The 17,510-nt window shown below is 49.9% G+C and overlaps 1 protein-coding gene across 5 annotated transcripts in view; it reads right to left on the bottom strand.

Moving 5' to 3' along the window:
- Positions 1-16,523, bottom strand: part of srcin1a (SRC kinase signaling inhibitor 1a) — a 322,417-nt gene extending 305,894 nt beyond the window's left edge. For 4 of the 5 annotated variants that reach the window (XM_055656821.1, XM_055656827.1, XM_055656829.1 and 1 more), the window contains exon 1: positions 7,442-7,616. The gene's annotated coding sequence lies outside the window, so the exon portion shown is untranslated. Of the gene's footprint in view, positions 1-7,441; positions 7,617-16,305 lie in introns of those variants that run through there. The other variant, XM_055656823.1, reaches the window with a different exon arrangement.
- Between the last annotated feature and the right edge of the window lie 987 nt (positions 16,524-17,510).

The following is a 17,510-nucleotide window of genomic DNA, read 5'->3' as shown; positions in this document are numbered from 1 at the left end:
AGTTTCTATAAGATCCCCCCTCAATCTTCCAAATTCTAGCGAGTAGAAGCCGAGTCTATCCAGTCTTTCTTCATATGAAAGTCCTGACATCCCAGGAATCAGTCTGGTGAACCTTCTCTGTACTTCCTCTATGGCAAGAATGTCTTTCCTCAGATTAGGAGACCAAAACTGTACGCAATACTCCAAGTGTGATCTCACCAAGACCCTGTACAACTGCAGTAGAACCTCCCTGCTCCTATACTCAAATCCTTTTGCTATGAATGCTAACATCTGTCCAAACCTGTCCAAATCCTTGCTGCCTCCTCTACACTACCTGCTCCTCCACCTATCTCCATACCATCTGCAACCATGGCCACAAAGCCAACAATCCCATCATCCAAATCATTGATATACAACGTGAAGAGTAGCGGTCCCAACACTGACCAATGTGGAACGCCAGTGGTCACTGGCGGTAAACCAGAAAGTCCAACATTCTCAACACATCCAGAGGATCTTAACTTCAACCTCAGCTCAAAAAACCCTTAGTCCACGTTAATCCAACATTTCCTTTGGCAGTACTGAGAGAGTGCTGCACTACTGGAGAAACAGGCCACTCAGCCCAACTTGCCCACATCGACCAAAATGCCCCATCTACACTCGTCCCACCTGCCTGCGTTTGGCCCAGATCCCTCTAAACCTGACCTTTCCATGCAGTAGCATCTATTCAGAGTGCAGTATAGTTACCACCTGGTGACCATCACAATAGTTAACCTCAATTGGGTTTTTTTGTGGGATCTTGCTGTGTCGCTACTGGCCTTATAACAATGGCTGGACTTAAAAATAAACACCCCATTGGCTGTAACTTTTGTATTGTGCCAACACCAACTGTTAGTTATATTAGTGAAGTTATTCATCAGCGTCACAGATCCAACCAGCATGGAAACACAACCCTCAGCCCAACTTGCCCATTCCAATCAAGGTGCCGTCGGCTCAACAAGTCCACAACTACCACGAGATCTGGGAGGTACTTGTTCATCAGTTACAGAAAGTAAGCATGCAGGTACAGCAGGCAGTGAAGAAAGCTATTGGCATGTTGGCCTTCATGACAAGAGGAGTTGAGTATAGGAGCAAAGTGGACCTTCTGCAGTTGTACAGAGCTCTTGTGAGACCACACCTGGAGTATTGTGCGCAGTTTTGGTCTCCAAATTTGAGGAAGGACATTCTTGCTATTGAGGGGGTGCAGTGTAGGTTCACCAGGTTAATTCCCGGGATGGCGGGACTGTCATATGTTGATAGAATGGAGCGGCTGGGCTTGTACACTCTGGAATTTAGAAGGATTAGAGGGGATCTTATTGAAACATATAAGATTATTAAGGTTTTGGACACGCTAGATGCAGGAAACATGTTGGGGGTGTCCAGAACCAGAGGCCACAGTTTAAGAATAAGGGGTAAGCCATTTAGAACGGAGATGAGGAAAAACTTTTTCTCACAGAGAGTTGTGAATCTGTGGAATTCTCTGCCTCAGAAGGCAGTGGAGGCAGGTTCTCTGGATGCTTTCAAGAGTGAGTTAGATAGGGCTCTTAAAGATAGCGGAGTCAGGGGATATGGGGAGAAAGCAGGAACGGGGTACTGATTGGGGATCACATTGAATGGCTGTGCTGGCTCGAAGGGCCGAATGGCCTACTCCTGCACCCATAGTCTATTGACAGCAATGCTATCGATCACCTGCTCACACTAGTCCTGTTATCCCATTTTCTCTCCATTCCCGACACACTGGTGGCAATTTAAGCTGCAGACCCACATGTCTTTGGGATGTGGGAGAGAACCAGGCCACTCCCACATCTGGAGCAAACCACACACACACACATAGTCACCGGGAGAGCATGCAAACTCCACATAGAAACATAGAAATTAGGTGCAGGAGTAGGCCATTCGGCCCTTCGAGCCTGCACCACCATTCAATACGATCATGGCTGATCCCTCAGTATCCCATACCTGCCTTCTCTCCATACCCCTTAGCCACAAGGCACACATCTAACTCGCTCTTAAATATAGCCAATGAACTGGCCTTGACTACCCTCTGTGGCAGAGAGTTCCAGAGATTCACCACTCTCTGAGTGAAAAAAGTTCTTCTCATCTCGGTTTTAAAGGATTTCCCCCTTATCCTTAAGCTGTGACCCCTTGTCCTGGACTTTTCCAACATCGGGAGCAATCTTGCTGCATCTAGCCTGTCCAACCCCTTAAGAATTTTGTAAGTTTCTATAAGATCCCCTCTCAATCTCCTAAATTCTAGAGAGTATAAACCAAGTCTATCCAGCCTTTCTTCATAAGACAGTCCCGACATCCCAGGAATCTGGTGAACCTTCTCTGCACTCCCTCTATGGCAATAATGTCCTTCCTCAGATTTGGAGACCAAAACTGTACGCAATACTCCAGGTGTGGTCTCACCAAGACCCTGGTGACATAGACAGCACATAGACAGCACCCGAGGTCAGGATCAAAACTGGGTGGCTGGTGCTGTGAGGCAGTAGCTCTACCCGCTGTGCCAATAGGCCACCCTGATTACTTTGACACCCATAGGCCACCCTGACACACACTGCTCAAATCCAAGTGCAGGTCGATGTAACCAAGACTTTATTCCAGCATCAGTGAACACAGGCCAATATCCTGCCATCATTGATAATTGCTCTATAAATGAGCCTGATGTACGTCCATGTAAAGAATCAAACTTCCCCCATTAAATAGCTACCGTTCCATCGACAACATTTCCACGAGTGGGAGAGTCTATCCCAGGGGTGGGGGACTGCGGCCTTAAGGCCTTTTCAATGAATCCAAATTTTGTAGAACAAATCCATTTGTTTTTATTAAAGTTTTTTTTTTGTTCGTCTTTTATTATTTTTCATTTTAATCTTAAAATGAACGTATTTAAAATACCGAAGAGTGAAAGAAGATTCAACAAAAATAATCCTCCCCAGACTGACGGCCACAATCAAAACATTAGTAAGTCATGAGGGCTATATTAACGAAAGAATGTACATTTGGAAGTATATCTAATTGAAGTTTCTTGGATGGGGCCTTATTAGATTACAGCTAACTTAATGCGGCATTCAAACATGAAAAGGTTCCCCGCCCCTGCTCTAGAAACATAGAAACATAAAAATAGCTGCAGGAGTAGGCCATTCGGCCATTCGAGCCTGCACCGCCATTCAATATGATCATGGCTGATCATCCAACTCAGTATCCCGTACCTGCCTTCTCTCCATAGCCCCCTGATCCCTTTAGCCACATCCAACTCCCTCTTAAATATAGCCAATGAACTGTGGCCTCAACTACCTTCTGTGGCAGAGAATTCCAGAGATTCACTATTCTAGGACCAGAGGCCACAGCCTCGGAAGAAAAGGATGTCCATTTGGAAAGTTGAGGAGGAATTTGTGTAGGAAGGAACTGCAGATGCTGGTTTACACCAAAGGTAGACACAAAATGCTGGAGTATCTCGGCGGGACAGGAAGTAACTCTGGAGAAAAGGGACCCACTGAGTTACTCCAGCATTTCTGTCTATCTGAGGAGGAACATCTTTAGTCAGAGGGTGGCGAGTCTGCGGAATTCATTGCCACAGAAGGCCGTGGATATATTTAAGGCAGAGATAGATAGATTAGTGTGGGTGTCAGGGGTTATGGGGAGAAGGCAGGAGAATGGGGTTAGGAGGGAGAGATAGATCAGCCACGATTGAATGGCAGAGTAGACTAGATGGGCCGAATGGCCTAATTCTGCTTGAACACAAACAACAATACCAATTATTAATCACAACCTATAGAGCTGATTGATAGAAGAGAGAAGGACAGGCAGTCACTGCCTGCATTGCGTTGGCTCTTTGGAGAGGCAGTGCAATGAATTGTCCTCCTCTGATCCTCACTCCACCCTCCTTGGGGGGGGGGGGGGGGGGGGGGGGGGGGGGGGGGGGGGGGGGGGGGGGGGGGGTTGTTAAGGGCTTTTGGACACGCTAGAGGCTGGAAACATGTTCCCGATGTTGGGGGAGTCCAGAACCAGGGACCACACACACAGTTTAAGAATAAGGAGTAAGCCATTTAGAACGGAGACGAGTAAACACTTTTTCTCACAGAGAGTGGTGAGTCTGTGGAACTCTCTGCCTCAGAGAGCGGTGGAGGCAGGTTCTCTGGATGCTTTCAAGAGAGAGCAAGATAGGGCTCTTAAAAATAGCGGAGTCAGGGGATATGGGGAGAAGGCAGGAACGGGGTACTGATTGGAGATGATCAGCCATGCTCACATTGAATGGCGGTGCTGGCTCGAAGGGCTGAATGGCCTACTCCTGCACCTTTTGTATATTGATCTAATCTTCTCGCCCCCCCCCCTCAATTGTTTATCCAGGTCTAAAGTTATAAATACATCCAGTCTAGTCCTCCACCCTCCACTCTATCTGGGCAGTGGCTTCCCCACCATCACGACAGGCACCCTCTGGCCCCTGCAGCCAATTATCTGGGCAGTCCACCCGGACACTGTCTACAGTTTCTGCTCAATCGATCGCCTGCGTGTCTTGGGACCACTCTATCCACCCGGCGCTTCCTAAAACCCTTTCCTTTCACTGCTGAATCCTCGGGCACTTCATGGTGAGGAGGAGAGTAGGAGGGGAGCTAAGCGGCTGACATTAGACCTCGTCTCAACGCTGTTTGCATGCATGCGCGTTGGCTAATTACAGCGCGCAAAAGACATCAACTTTATTTGTGGATTGTGTCCCCCAAGGCGGGTCGTGTCTTTTTATATAATGCAACATCCCCCTCCCCCCCTCCCCCTCCCCTCCCCCTCGACAAAGAACAGCGCACCCTTAAAACCTGGCAGCTGACAATCCCATCGTACCTTCAAGCGCCTGAGACCATTTTGACCAGAGAGGAAAAGGGGCTAATTATTAACACAGGCGTTCAAGTGGAGACGGCTCGTATGTGTTGGACGTTTTGAGATAGATGGGGGGGTGGGGGGGTGGATAATCGATTCGCTATTTGTACCCACCCCTTGTTCTCCCCCCCTCTACGTCCCATCTTCCATCTCTCTACCCCACCCCTCCCCTCTACCCTCAACTCACTCACTCCCTTCTCGCCCCCCCCCCCCCCCCCACCCCAATAGCATTTCCCAGGCACGACAGGGCTGGACTGGACACACCTTGCTGGCTGGACTGAAGCGAGAGCTCGCAGCTTTGAGATTAAAACCAGCACCCCCCCCCCCCCCCCCCCCACCACCCAAAGACACACACACACACAAAGACACACACACACACACACACACACACACACACACACACACACACACACACACACACACACACACACACAAACACACACACACACACACACACACACACACACACACACACACACACACACAGACACACCCACAAAGACACACACACACACAGACACACACACATACACACACACACACACACACACACACAGACACACACACAGACACACACACACACACACACACACACACACAGCACAAACACACAGACACAACACACACACACACACACACACACACACACACACACACACACACACACACACACACACACACACACACACACACACACACACAGACACACACACACACACACACAGACACACACACACAGACACACACAGACCCCTTGAGCCAGTTACTGTCCGCACACGTGCACTCAATACAAAAAATTAAACGTTCAATTATTTTGCAAAATTGAAATTAAAATAAAAACATCGCAATTCATGAAAACAACTGCAAAATAGATGTGATTACAGCACAGCGAGATCTATTGCCGGGGGGAGAGGAGGAGGAGAGCATCCTTCAACACTCATATTGAACAAGTTGCCTCGGTCTCTGGCCTGGCACGGAATCCAGCATCCGCCCAGCCGAGCAATGGACCAGTGGACATGTAAGCGAGGACCAGAGGGCGCACTGAGGCAAGGAATGTACTGAGCGTGGCCGCCGCTGCAATAATACACGCATTCTCATCCCTCCGTGTACAGCAACAGGAGCTGTACCTCAAGATCATTACAGTTACAGAACAGCGCAGACAGTGAGACGAAGAGGAGGGGGGGAGAGGGAGAGAGGAGAGGGGGAGAGGGAGAGGGAAAGGAGGGGGGGAAGGAGGGAAAGGGGAGAGAGGAGGGGAGGAGGAGAGGGAGGAGGAGGGGGGGAGATAAGGAGAGAGGGATGGGGGTAGAGGGGATTAAGAGAGATGGGAGAGAGGGAGAGGAGAGGGGGAGAAGGAGGGAGGGGAGAGAGGAGGGGGAAGGGGAGGAAGGGGGGGGGGGAGAAGAGAAGAGGGGGGGGAGAGAGGAGGGGGGGAGAAGAGAGGGGGGGGAGGAGAGAGGAGGGGAGGGGGAGAGAGGGAGGAGAGGGGAGGGGAGAGAGAGGAGGGGGTGAGACGGAGGGGGGGAGAGAGAGAGGGGGGGGGGAGAGAGGAGGGGGGGGAGGGAGAGGAGGAGGGGGAGGAGAGGAGGGGGGGAGGAGAGGGAGGGGGGGGGAAGAGAGGAGGGGGGTGGAAGAGAGGAGGGGGGGGAAAGAGAGGAGGGAGGGGAAGAGAGGGAGGGGAGGGGAAGAGGGAGAGAAGAGGGGAGCTTGGAGGAGGAGCCGAGAGGGGGGGGAGGAGAAGGGAGAGGAGGGGGGGAGAGGAGAGAGGAGGAGGGGGGAACCTGAGGAGAGCAGGAGGAGGGAGGAGAGGATTAGCAGAGGATGGGATGGGCAGAGCGAGAGGAGAGGAGGGGGGGGGCGAGTAGGAGAGAGGGGAGATGAGGGGGGGAGAGAGGAGGGGAGAGAGAGAGAAAGGGGGGGGGAGGAGGGTAAGAAGGGGGGGGAGGGGGAGGAGAGGGGGAGAGGGGAGAGGAGGAGAGGAGGGGAAGGAGGAGGAGGAGGGGAGGGGAGGGGGAGGGAGGGGGGAGGAAGGGGGGGGAGGGGGGAGGGGGGAGAGGAGAGGGGAGAGGAAGTGATATGACTGTGCACGATGTTTCCAGAGACACCAGGCTGATCACATGGGCACGGTAGCTGGTGGCGCTGCCATGTAATTGGAAACGGCTGCCACGAGCCACAGGGTGGGGTACGCGATCTAACCCACACACCGGCCGCACACACAGTACACACACACGCACACACATGCAGCACACGCACACACCACACGCACAGACACACACACAGACAACACACACACACAACACACACACACAACACACCACACACACACACGCACAGACACACACACACACACACACAGATAGTGAGCTGAAGGCCAAAAAAAAAGCTTGCCTTTTGCTACTTACCTGAAAGGGGTTTGCAAACCCCCTGTCACTCCCCCTCTGCACCGGGCACAGAGACAGCCAGTTTCCCCTCCTGTCATCATTTAACAGACCGGATTTTTTTTCCCCCATTACATGTCACCAGCAACGCTGCATTTGAGAACACAAATAAATACCTGCTAATTAACCATGCATGGAGATTTGGATGACATGCCTTGAGAAGGAGTATTTCCCATCGTGGAGAGGTGGTAGCAGCAGCGGCGTCAACACCTGTGTGTGTGTGTGTGGGGGGCTCACATCCAGTAGACCATCGGCGACGTTGGGAGCGGTGGGTGCAAGCGAGCGGTTGCCTCTGTGTGTGTGTGTGTGTGAGTGCACAGTAAAGCTGATCAGGAATGAAGGGGGGAGAGGGGAGAAAACCTCAGCCCATGACAAATTAATGTGCTCTGCACTTAAAGGACCCGCACTCCTTGCTGCTATAGGCGTCTGCGATGGTGCCAGCCTTTATAATGGAAGATCGGAGCCACTCCTCTTGGTATTGTGCAGGGAGACAGCTCCGGCTAACACACACACACGCACACGCACACACACAGCGTCAGCGGCGCAGATACACCCTCGGCGGACCATTGCATTGCGCCCCTGTCTCCAGTCATTGGGTCTCAGAATTTGTGGTGGGTGGTGGGGGGCTGTGTCTCAAGACTAGGACTACCCCTCTCCCCCCTCTGGCCTCCCCCCCCCCCCTCTGTCTCCACCCCCACCCCTCTCCACCAGCTCCCACCCCCACCCCCTCTGTCTCCACCCCACTGTCCCAAAACTTTCTCTCTCCCCCATCTCTCTCCCCCCCCCTCCGTCTCTCCTCCTCCTCCTCCCCGTCCTCCCCCCCTCCACCCCCCTCCCCCCCCTCCACCCCTTTCTCTCTCCTCTCCCCCCTCTGTCTCTCCTCTCCCCTCTCTCTCTGTCTCCCCCCCTCCCTCTTCTCCCATCTCCCTTATTGTTTTATTTGCACTATATCAGTTTCATTATTCATGTGTGTATAGATTTATATAATGGTATATGGACACACTGATCTGTTCTGTAGTCAATGCCTACTATGTTCTGTTGTGCTGAAGCAAAGCAAGAATTTCATTGTCCTATCAGGGACACGCTTGAATCTCTCTCTCTTCCCCCCTCTCCTCTCTCTCCTCCCCCCCCCCCCCCCCCCATCTCTCTCCCACCCCCGCTCCACCTCTCTCTCCTTCTCCCCTCTCTCTCTCTCCTTCCCCCTCTCTCTTTCTCTCCTTCTCTCACTCTCTCTTTCTCTTTCTCTCTTTCTCTCTCTCTCCTCTCTCTCCTTCTCCCTCTCTTTCTCTCTCCTTCCCTCTCCCCCCCCCCCCTCTATCTCAGTCTGAAGACCCGAATGAGTCACCCCTCCCATCCCCTCCCATCCAGAGTTGCTGCCTGTCCCGCTGAGTTCCTCCAGCATCTTCTCCAGCATCAAGCAGGAATATGCCGTGGACCTCGGCTGGAGCTGGAACTGGAGCCGGCGAGACAGACGCGGCGGGCGGGGTGAATGAGGACGGTGTGTCGGTCCACACAGCACAGCCGGAGTTAAACAAGGCTCGGCGGCCCATTTGCACCGACACCAGACGCGTTTAACTCGGCATCACGCCTCGAACATCCATTGTTCCCCGTGGAACAAGGCGATTTTTCCCCCTTTAAACACAAGGAACTGCAGATGCTGGTTTACCATAGGAAAAAGACACAAAGTCCTGGAGTAACTCCGCGGTTTCCCTTCAGTCCGAGCCCTGATATATTCGGCAAAACTGTCCTGGCCCCGACGTTTTCCTAGAGTCTCTTGAAATTAAATGTTTATCCTCGACACGAGAGGGATAGAGGGGGCGAATAAGGGGCGAGTGAAATATCCAGGGGTCACGGGTTTAAGGTGAGAGGGGGATAGATTTAACAGAAGGCTGAAGGGCAAACTATTCACTCAGAGGATGGTGGGTATATGCAATGAGCCACCAGAGGAGGTGGATGAGGCAGGTACTGCAATAACATGTCATATACACTTGGACAGGAAAGGTAAATAGGAAAAGGGGAAGTACTACGAGATCTGGATGTCCTTGTACATCAGTCACTGAATGTAAGCATGCAGGTACAGCGGGCAGTGAAGAAAGCTAATGGCATGTTGGCCTTCATAACAAGAGGAGTTGAGTATAGGAGCAAAGAGGTCCTTCTGCAGTTGTGCAGGGCCCTAGTGAGACCACACCTGGAGTATTGTGTGCAGTTTTGGTCTCCAAATTTGAGGAAGGGCGTTCTTGCAGTTGAGGGAGCCCAGCGTAGGTTCACAAGATCAATTCCCGGGATGGCAGGACTGTCATATGCTGAGAGAATGGAGCAGCTGGGCTTGTACACTCTGGAATTCAGAAGGATGAGAGGGAAACCTTATTGAAACATATAAAGTTATTGGACACGCTAGAGGCAGGAAACACGTTCCTGATGTTGGGGGAGTTCAGAACCAGGGGTCACAGTTTAAGAATAAGGGGTAGGCCATTTAGAACAGAGATGAGGAAAAACATTTTCATTCAGAGAGTTGTGAATCTGTGGAATTCTCTGCCTCAGAGGGCGGTGGAGGCCGATTCTCTGGATGCTTTCAAGAGAGAGTTAGATAGGGCTCTTAAAGATAGTGGAGTCAAGGGATATGTGGAGAAGGCAGGAACGGAGTACTGATTGGGGATGATCAGCCATGATCACATTGGTGCTGGCTCGAAGGGCCGAATGGCCTACTCCTGCACCCATTGTCTATTAGATACCTAGAAAATAGGTGCAGGAGTAGGCCATTCGGCCCTTCGAGCCTGCACCGCCATTCAATATGATCATGGCTGATCATCCAACTCAGTATCCTGTACCTGCCTTCTCTCCATACCCCCTGATCCCTTTAGCCACAAGGGCCACATCTAACTCCCTCTTAAATATAGCCAATGAACTGGCCTCAACTGCCCTGTGTGGCAGAGAGTTCCAGAGATTCACCACTCTCTGTGTGAAAAATGTTTTTTTGATCTCGGTCTTAAAGGATTTCCCCCTTATCCTTAAGCTGTGACCCCTTGTCCTGGACTTCCCCAACATCGGGAACAATCTTCCTGCATCTAGCCTGTCCAACCCCTTAAGAATTTTGTAAGTTTCTATAAGATTCCCCCTCAATCTCCTAAATTCTAGCGAGTACAAGCCAAGTCTATCCAGTCTATTGGTCCAAATAGAGTCATAGGATCATACAATGTGGAAACAGGCCCTTCGGCCCAACTTGCCCACACTGACCAACATGTCCCATCCACACTAGTCCCAGCTCTCTGTGTTTGGACCATATCCCTCCAAACCTACCCTATCCAAGTACCAGTCTAATAGTTTCCTAAATGTTGCAATAGAACCTGCCTCAACGACCTCCTCCAGCAGCTCGTCCCATACACCCACCTTTTCCTATCCTTTGTGTAGAAAAGGTGTTTTTGTAATCTCCATTCAAGGCATTTTCTTTCTGATGGGGCTAAAATGTATCCGAGTGCCATCTCTCATGTCCAAGCACCAGATTTTGGTACATTGGAACAGGTGCTCAACGAAGACCTTGCTAAACTGGACAAGTACTGCAAAACCTGGCGCCTAAAACCAAGCCCAGAAAAAACGGTCTCCAGTGTGTTCCACCTCCATAATGCAGAAGCCACAAGAGAACCAAACATCTATCTGAGCAGGACCAAACTGAAGTATGCCCCCACTCCAACCTACCTCGGAGTGACCCTTGACAGGACCCTATCCTTCAAGGAACATCTCAAAAGAACAGCAGCTAAGGTGAAGTCCAGAAAAAATCTCCTCGGTAAGCTTGCTGGGGGGCAGCAGCCCCCACACTGCGCATTTCAGCACTAGCCCTTGCATTTTCTTCAGCTGAATATTGTGCCCCTGTTTGGTCCAGGTCATCCCACACACACCATGTGGACACTCAACTGAACTCAACAATAAGGGGTTGGACAGGCTAGATGCAGGAAGATTGTTCCCGATGTTAGGGAAGTCCAGGACAAGGGGTCACAGCTTAAGGATAAGGGGGAAATCCTTTAAAACCGAGATGAGGAGAACTTTTTTCACACAGAGAGTGGTGAATCTCTGGAACTCTCTGCCACAGAGGGTAGTTGAGGCCAGTTCATTGGCTATATTTAAGAGGGAGTTAGATGTGGCCCTTGTGGCCAAGGGGATCAGAGGGTATGGAGAAAAGGCAGGTACGGGATACTGAGTTGGATGATCAGCCATGATCATATTGAATGGCGGTGCAGGCTCGAAGGGCCGAATGGCCTACTCCTGCACCTAATTTCTATGTTTCTATAAGGATCATCACAGGAACAATCCGCTCAACACCCCTCCCCTGGCTCCCTGTCCTATCCAACACAGCCCCTCCGCACATCTGGCGAGTAGTCCTCACTCAAAGGATGCTCCAAAAGACCAAAAACGCCCCTCACCTGCCAATTCACATGGACATCTTCAACCCACCCATTGCTCGACTTCCATCTAGACGACCAATTTGGAAGAACCCACCACCAGCTGATTTCACCATCCAACCAGCTTGGAAAAAGGAATGGGAGTCCAAGGACGTCCCAAATAAACGTCTGGTGTCAGACCCCACCCTACCGGTCCCTGGCACCAATCTCCCAAGGAAGCAGTGGACGACGCTGAATAGATTCAGGACTGGACATGGCCCCTGCTTGGGCTTGGCCAGCCTTCACAAATGGGGCAGCAGTCCAACCCCACGGTGTGCCTGTGGAGAGCAGCAAACAATGCAACACATCATTGAAGCGTGCCCTCAACAAAGACTCAAAGGAGGACCTGTCACCCTTCATACAGCAGATCAAGAGGCAACTGCTCGGCTAAAGGACTTTGCATTCGCTAAATAAATAAGGCAGAGGATGCCGGTTTCAGCTCCTGACTCAGCATCACCAAAAATAGATGACCCAAACTTCACTATGTCCAAGGAATGGGCCAATCCATCCCTTGCCTTGTCTCCCCATTCTTGCGTTAAATCATCACACAGGGCCAGGGTCCCAGAAAGACTGGATTTATGAGATCCCAGTATTTAATTGTTTCTTTGGATTCCAAGAAACTCAAGGTTTATGGGATCCAAGTAAAAGACACAGAGTGCTGGAGTAACTCAGCGGGTCAGGCAGCATCTCTGGGAGAAGATGGATGGGCGAGGTTTCGGGTCGGGACCCTTCTTCATGTTCTCCAGAGATGCTGCCTGAACCTGCTGAGTTACTCCAGCCAATTCATTGGCTATATTTAAGAGGGAGTTAGATGTAGCCCTTGTGGCAAAAGGGATCAGGGGGTATGGAGAGAAGGCAGGTACAGGATACTGAGTTGGGTGATCAGCCATGATCATATTGAATGGCGGTGCAGGCTCGAAGGGCCAAATGGCCTACTCCTGCACCTAATTTCTATGTTTCTATGTAAACCAGCATCTGCAGTTCCTTGTGTGCAGAATGATGGGATCTTCCTGGGAAAATGCAATCTGCTTTGTGTCCAACACTACCACCCTGACAACACCTCAAGAGTTCTTTGTGAGTTTCCAAAGAACACTGAGAAAAAGAACCATGTGAAGGCCATTCGGCCCATCATGTATGCTCTACAGCTCAACAACATCCTGGGTGATCTTAGATGTCAGAGAAACTTTCCCGTCTATAACATCCACCATCGAATATATTTTCAATATTTCAATACAATACAATACCATTTATTTGTCATTTGAACTCACATGAAGTTCAAACAAAATTTGGTTTCTGCAGCCATACAAGAAAAGAACCAAGACACACACCAACACAATCCACACAAACATCCATCACAGTGAGTCTCCACCTCACTGATGGAAGGCAAAGTCTTGTCTCTCCCCTGCTCTCCATTCCTCTCCCGAAGTCAAAGTCAAAGCCCCCGGTGGGCGCTAGCAAATCCCGCGGCCGTTAAAGCCGCGCCGGGCGATGTAATAATAATAATAATAATGGATGGGATTTATATAGCGCCTTTCTAGATACTCAAGGCACTTTACATCGCATTATTCATTCACTCCTCAGTCACACTCGGTGGTGGTGAGCTACTTCTGTAGCCACAGCTGCCCTGGGGCAGACTGACGGAAGCGTGGCTGCTAATCTGCGGCCCCCGACCACCACCAATCACTCACACACATTCACACACAGGCAAAGGTGGGTGAAGTGTCTTGCCCAAGGACACAACGACAGTATGCACTCCAAGCGGGATTCGAACCGGCTACCTTCCGGTTGCCAGCCGAACACTTAGCCCATTGCGCCATCTGCCACACTATGATGTAAGGCCCCGCATCCTTAACACATGATGAGCGTTTGACGTCACTGGGCCTGTACTCGCTGGAGTTTAGAAGGATGAGCGGGAGACCTCACTGAAAGGCCTAGATAGGGTGAATGAGGAGAGAAAGTTTTCACTAGTGGGAGAGTCTAGGTCCAGAGGTAATAGACTAAAAGGACACACCTTCAGAAAGGAGATGAGGAGAAATGTCTTTAATCCGTTTGGGAAAATGCAGAATCTAGTGGTGAATCTGTGGAATTCATTGCCACACAGACGGCTGTGGAAGCAGTCCATGGATATTTTTAAGGTGGAGATTGACAGATTTGTGATTAGTAAGCATGTCGGGGGTTATGAGGAGAAGGCAGGGGAATGGGGTTGATTGGAAAAGATAGATCAGCCATGATTGAATGTCAGAGTTGACCTGCTGAGCCGATGGGTCTAATTCTGCTCAGAGAACTTTTGTACCTATGAAGTTATGACAGAGGCTTCATAAACCTTGATGCAAGAATTCTGAAGATTGGTTACGCTCTAGATTAAGAAATTTCTCTCCCCCGAATGGCCAATCTTTTCTTTTGAGATTGTCACCCTAGTTCCAGATACCCAAGAAATCTAAAATATCAACTCCACATCCACTCTTATCTGCCAAATCCGTTAGAACTTTGCATATTTAAGTGAGACCATTCTTCTTAATCCAAGAGAGTGCTGAACCAGTTTGCTACATGCCCCCTGTCCCACTTAGGAAACCTGAACGGAAACCTCTGGAGACTTTGCGCCCCACCCAAGGTTTCCGTGCGGTTCCCGGAGGTTTTTGTCAGTCTCCCTACCTGCTTCCACTGCCTGCAACCTCCGGCAACCACCTGCAACCTCCGGGAACCACACGGAAACCTTGAGTGGGGCGCAAAGTCTCCAGAGGTTTCCGTTCAGGTTTCCTAAGTGGGACAGGGGGCATTATTAAAATCTCTCACGCATGAAACCGACCGATGAACAAACTGTTACAGACGTGACAGATTTTCTTTCCCTCTAGACTTGATGGGCCGAATGGCCTTATTCTGCTCCTGGAAGATAAAAACTACTGAACTGCACACATCGGTTCCCTCGAGGGGCCAAATATGTGCAGGAGTAACTCAACGGGTCAAGCAGCATCCGTGGAGGGATGGTCACCTGACGTTTGGACCCTACTCCAGAGTGAATGGCAGCACTTAAGAAAGAATAAGGGGTCGGCCATTTAGAACGGAGACGAGGAATCACTTTTTCAGAGAGTGGTGAGTCTGTGGAATTCTCTGCCTCAGAGGGCGGTGGAGGCCGGTTCTCTGGATGCTTTCAAGAGAGGGCTAGATAGGGCTCTCAAAGATAGCGGAGTCAGGGGATATGGGGAGAAGGCAGGAACGGGGTACTGATTGGGGATGATCAGCCATGATCACATTGAATGGCGGTGCTGGCTCGAAGGGCCGAATGGCCTACTCCTGCTCCTATTGACTACAGTTGCTGCCTGATCCACTCAGTTACTCCACAACTGTGTCTTTTGCCCAACCACAGATGCTGCCTGACCCTCCGAGTTCCTCCAGCACTTTGTGTTTTACTCAAAATTCCAACATCTGCAGTTCCTTGTGTCTCCGTATAATCTGACCCTGTGTTTCAAGGACACTGACAAACTGCTCAGCACTCAGAGGGGATCAACAAACCCCATGAAACTGCATTGACTATTGATGCTACAATTCCAGTGCCTGTATAACAAGCAGTTGCTTGTCAGCCGAATAATATTCTTTGTGGCCTCCGTATGAATAGACTCGGTTTCAAATTCTGTGCATTTAATAGAATCAATGAACTTACACCACACAGAATTAAATGACATTGACATCACGTGAAGTTGCCAAGACTGGTCTTGTGTTCTGCATGGCTCAATAGTTTAAAGAGATAAATTATATATGCTAAGAAATATATACCATAGAAACATAGAAATTGGGTGCAGGAGTAGGCCATTCGGCCCTTCGAACCTGCACCGCCATTCAATATGATCATGGCTGATCATCCAACTCAGTATCCTGTACCTGCCTTCTCTCCATACCCCCTGATCCCCTTAGCCACAAGGGCCACATCTAACTCCCTCTTAAATATAGCCAATGAACTGGCCTCAACTACCCTCTGTGGCAGAGTTCCAGAGATTCACCACTCTCTGTGTGAAAAAAGTTCTTCTAATCTCGGTTTTAAAAGATTTCCCCCTTATCCTTAAGCTGTGACCCCTTGTTCTGGACTTCCCTAACATCGGGAACAATCTTCCTGCATCTAGCCTGTCCAACCCCTTAAGAATTTTGTAAGTTTCTATAAGATCCCCCCTCAATCTCCTAAATTCTAGAGAGTATAAACCAAGTCTATCCAGTCTTTCTTCATAAGACAGTCCTGACATCCCAGGAATCACTATATATGTATTTATATAATGTACAGGTTAAATGCATTGCTATGTCAGCGGCAACAAGTGTTTATATAAACACAAACATCTATCTATAACATAAAAGTGTGTGTGTGTATTAATATATACACACATATATTATATATATACACATACATTATATATATAAGAACCGAAACGCCACCTATTCCTTTTCTCCAGAGATGCTGTCTGACCAGTTGAGTTACTCCAGCTTTTTGTGTCTATCTTCACACACACACACATATATATATAAATAAGAACACATTGTGTAAATATAATAAGTATTCTTACTCCAGTTGGCCCCGGGGTGGCCTGTAGTTTTTTGGCCTGTAGTTATTGCAGCTTTCGGTTCTTCGGCCCGTGGTTGGTGAGTCTGTTATTTGTCCACTGGTCCCACCTGTGAGGTGAGGCGATGTACGGTATCTCCCACCTGTGAGGCGGGTCTCGCCATTTAGCGAATGGACAAGGTGCTGACGGAGCCTGTGGCCACGCGTTCAGGTAAGGGCCTCCTCCCCGAATGGTGCACGTTGAGCAAACACTCCACCTCTGCCATGTCTCCCCATCCCAGCCTTCCGTCGCCCCCACACAGCCGGAGAGCTCCGGGTATATCTCACTCACTGCGACCTCCAACCAACGTGGTGAGTGGGTTCCCAGCGCCGTGACCCTTGACTTCACCTGGAGTTCTCAACAAGGCACCTTGTGCACAAGTAACAGAGCGAGCTCCAAAAAGAGCGCGATGGATCCCCCCTATTGAGTTTCAAAGCAGTAATTCCATCTGCGAGCTGACAATGACATCACAGACTGTCTTCATTTTGCTTGCCCTGGTCTGTGCAGTCATTAATATGAAGGCCAGGGAGTGAATTTCAACCTAACACAATCTTCCTCGACTTTTACAATGCCATCCTTGCTGATATTGCAGAGTTTTCCTGATGCCATTGAAAGCCCAAAGGCATTCGCCGTGCAGTCTGGAGGTTGACAGGGGCTGGGAGACAGCTGGAACAGCGTGAGCAGCAGATACCAGGTTCACACACACTGGGACGCAGGTAATAACACTGTTTAAGCTAATGTGATGAGAATGCTTTTTAATTAAGGGTTTCCTTGCTATCCTCCCCTCCCCCCTTCTGGAAAGACTAGCAATCAGCTAATTTGGGGGAGAATTGGCCTATTTCATTGTGAGACGCACACAGGAATGAACAGGGAGGGGGTGTTATTGAACACAAACAATAGGAGGATTATTGTAGTCCAACCCCTTGTAGATCCCTTGTAGAACAATAGGAGGATTATTGGAGATCCTTCGCTCCATAGATGCTGCTGCACCCGCTGAGTTTCTCCAGCACTTTTGTCTACCTTACGAGAATGATCCCAGGAATAACTGTGTCAGCATATGATGAGCGTTTGACGGCACTGGGTCTGTACTCGCTGGAGTTTTGAAGGGGGAGGGGTATGGAGAGAAGCCAGGTACGAGATACTGAGTTGGATGATCATCCATGATCATA

This window comes from Leucoraja erinacea, chromosome 27 (genome assembly GCF_028641065.1).
Source record: "Leucoraja erinacea ecotype New England chromosome 27, Leri_hhj_1, whole genome shotgun sequence".
In the NCBI taxonomy this organism is placed as follows: domain Eukaryota; kingdom Metazoa; phylum Chordata; class Chondrichthyes; order Rajiformes; family Rajidae; genus Leucoraja; species Leucoraja erinaceus.
This window is presented reverse-complemented; position numbering and strand designations above follow the sequence as displayed.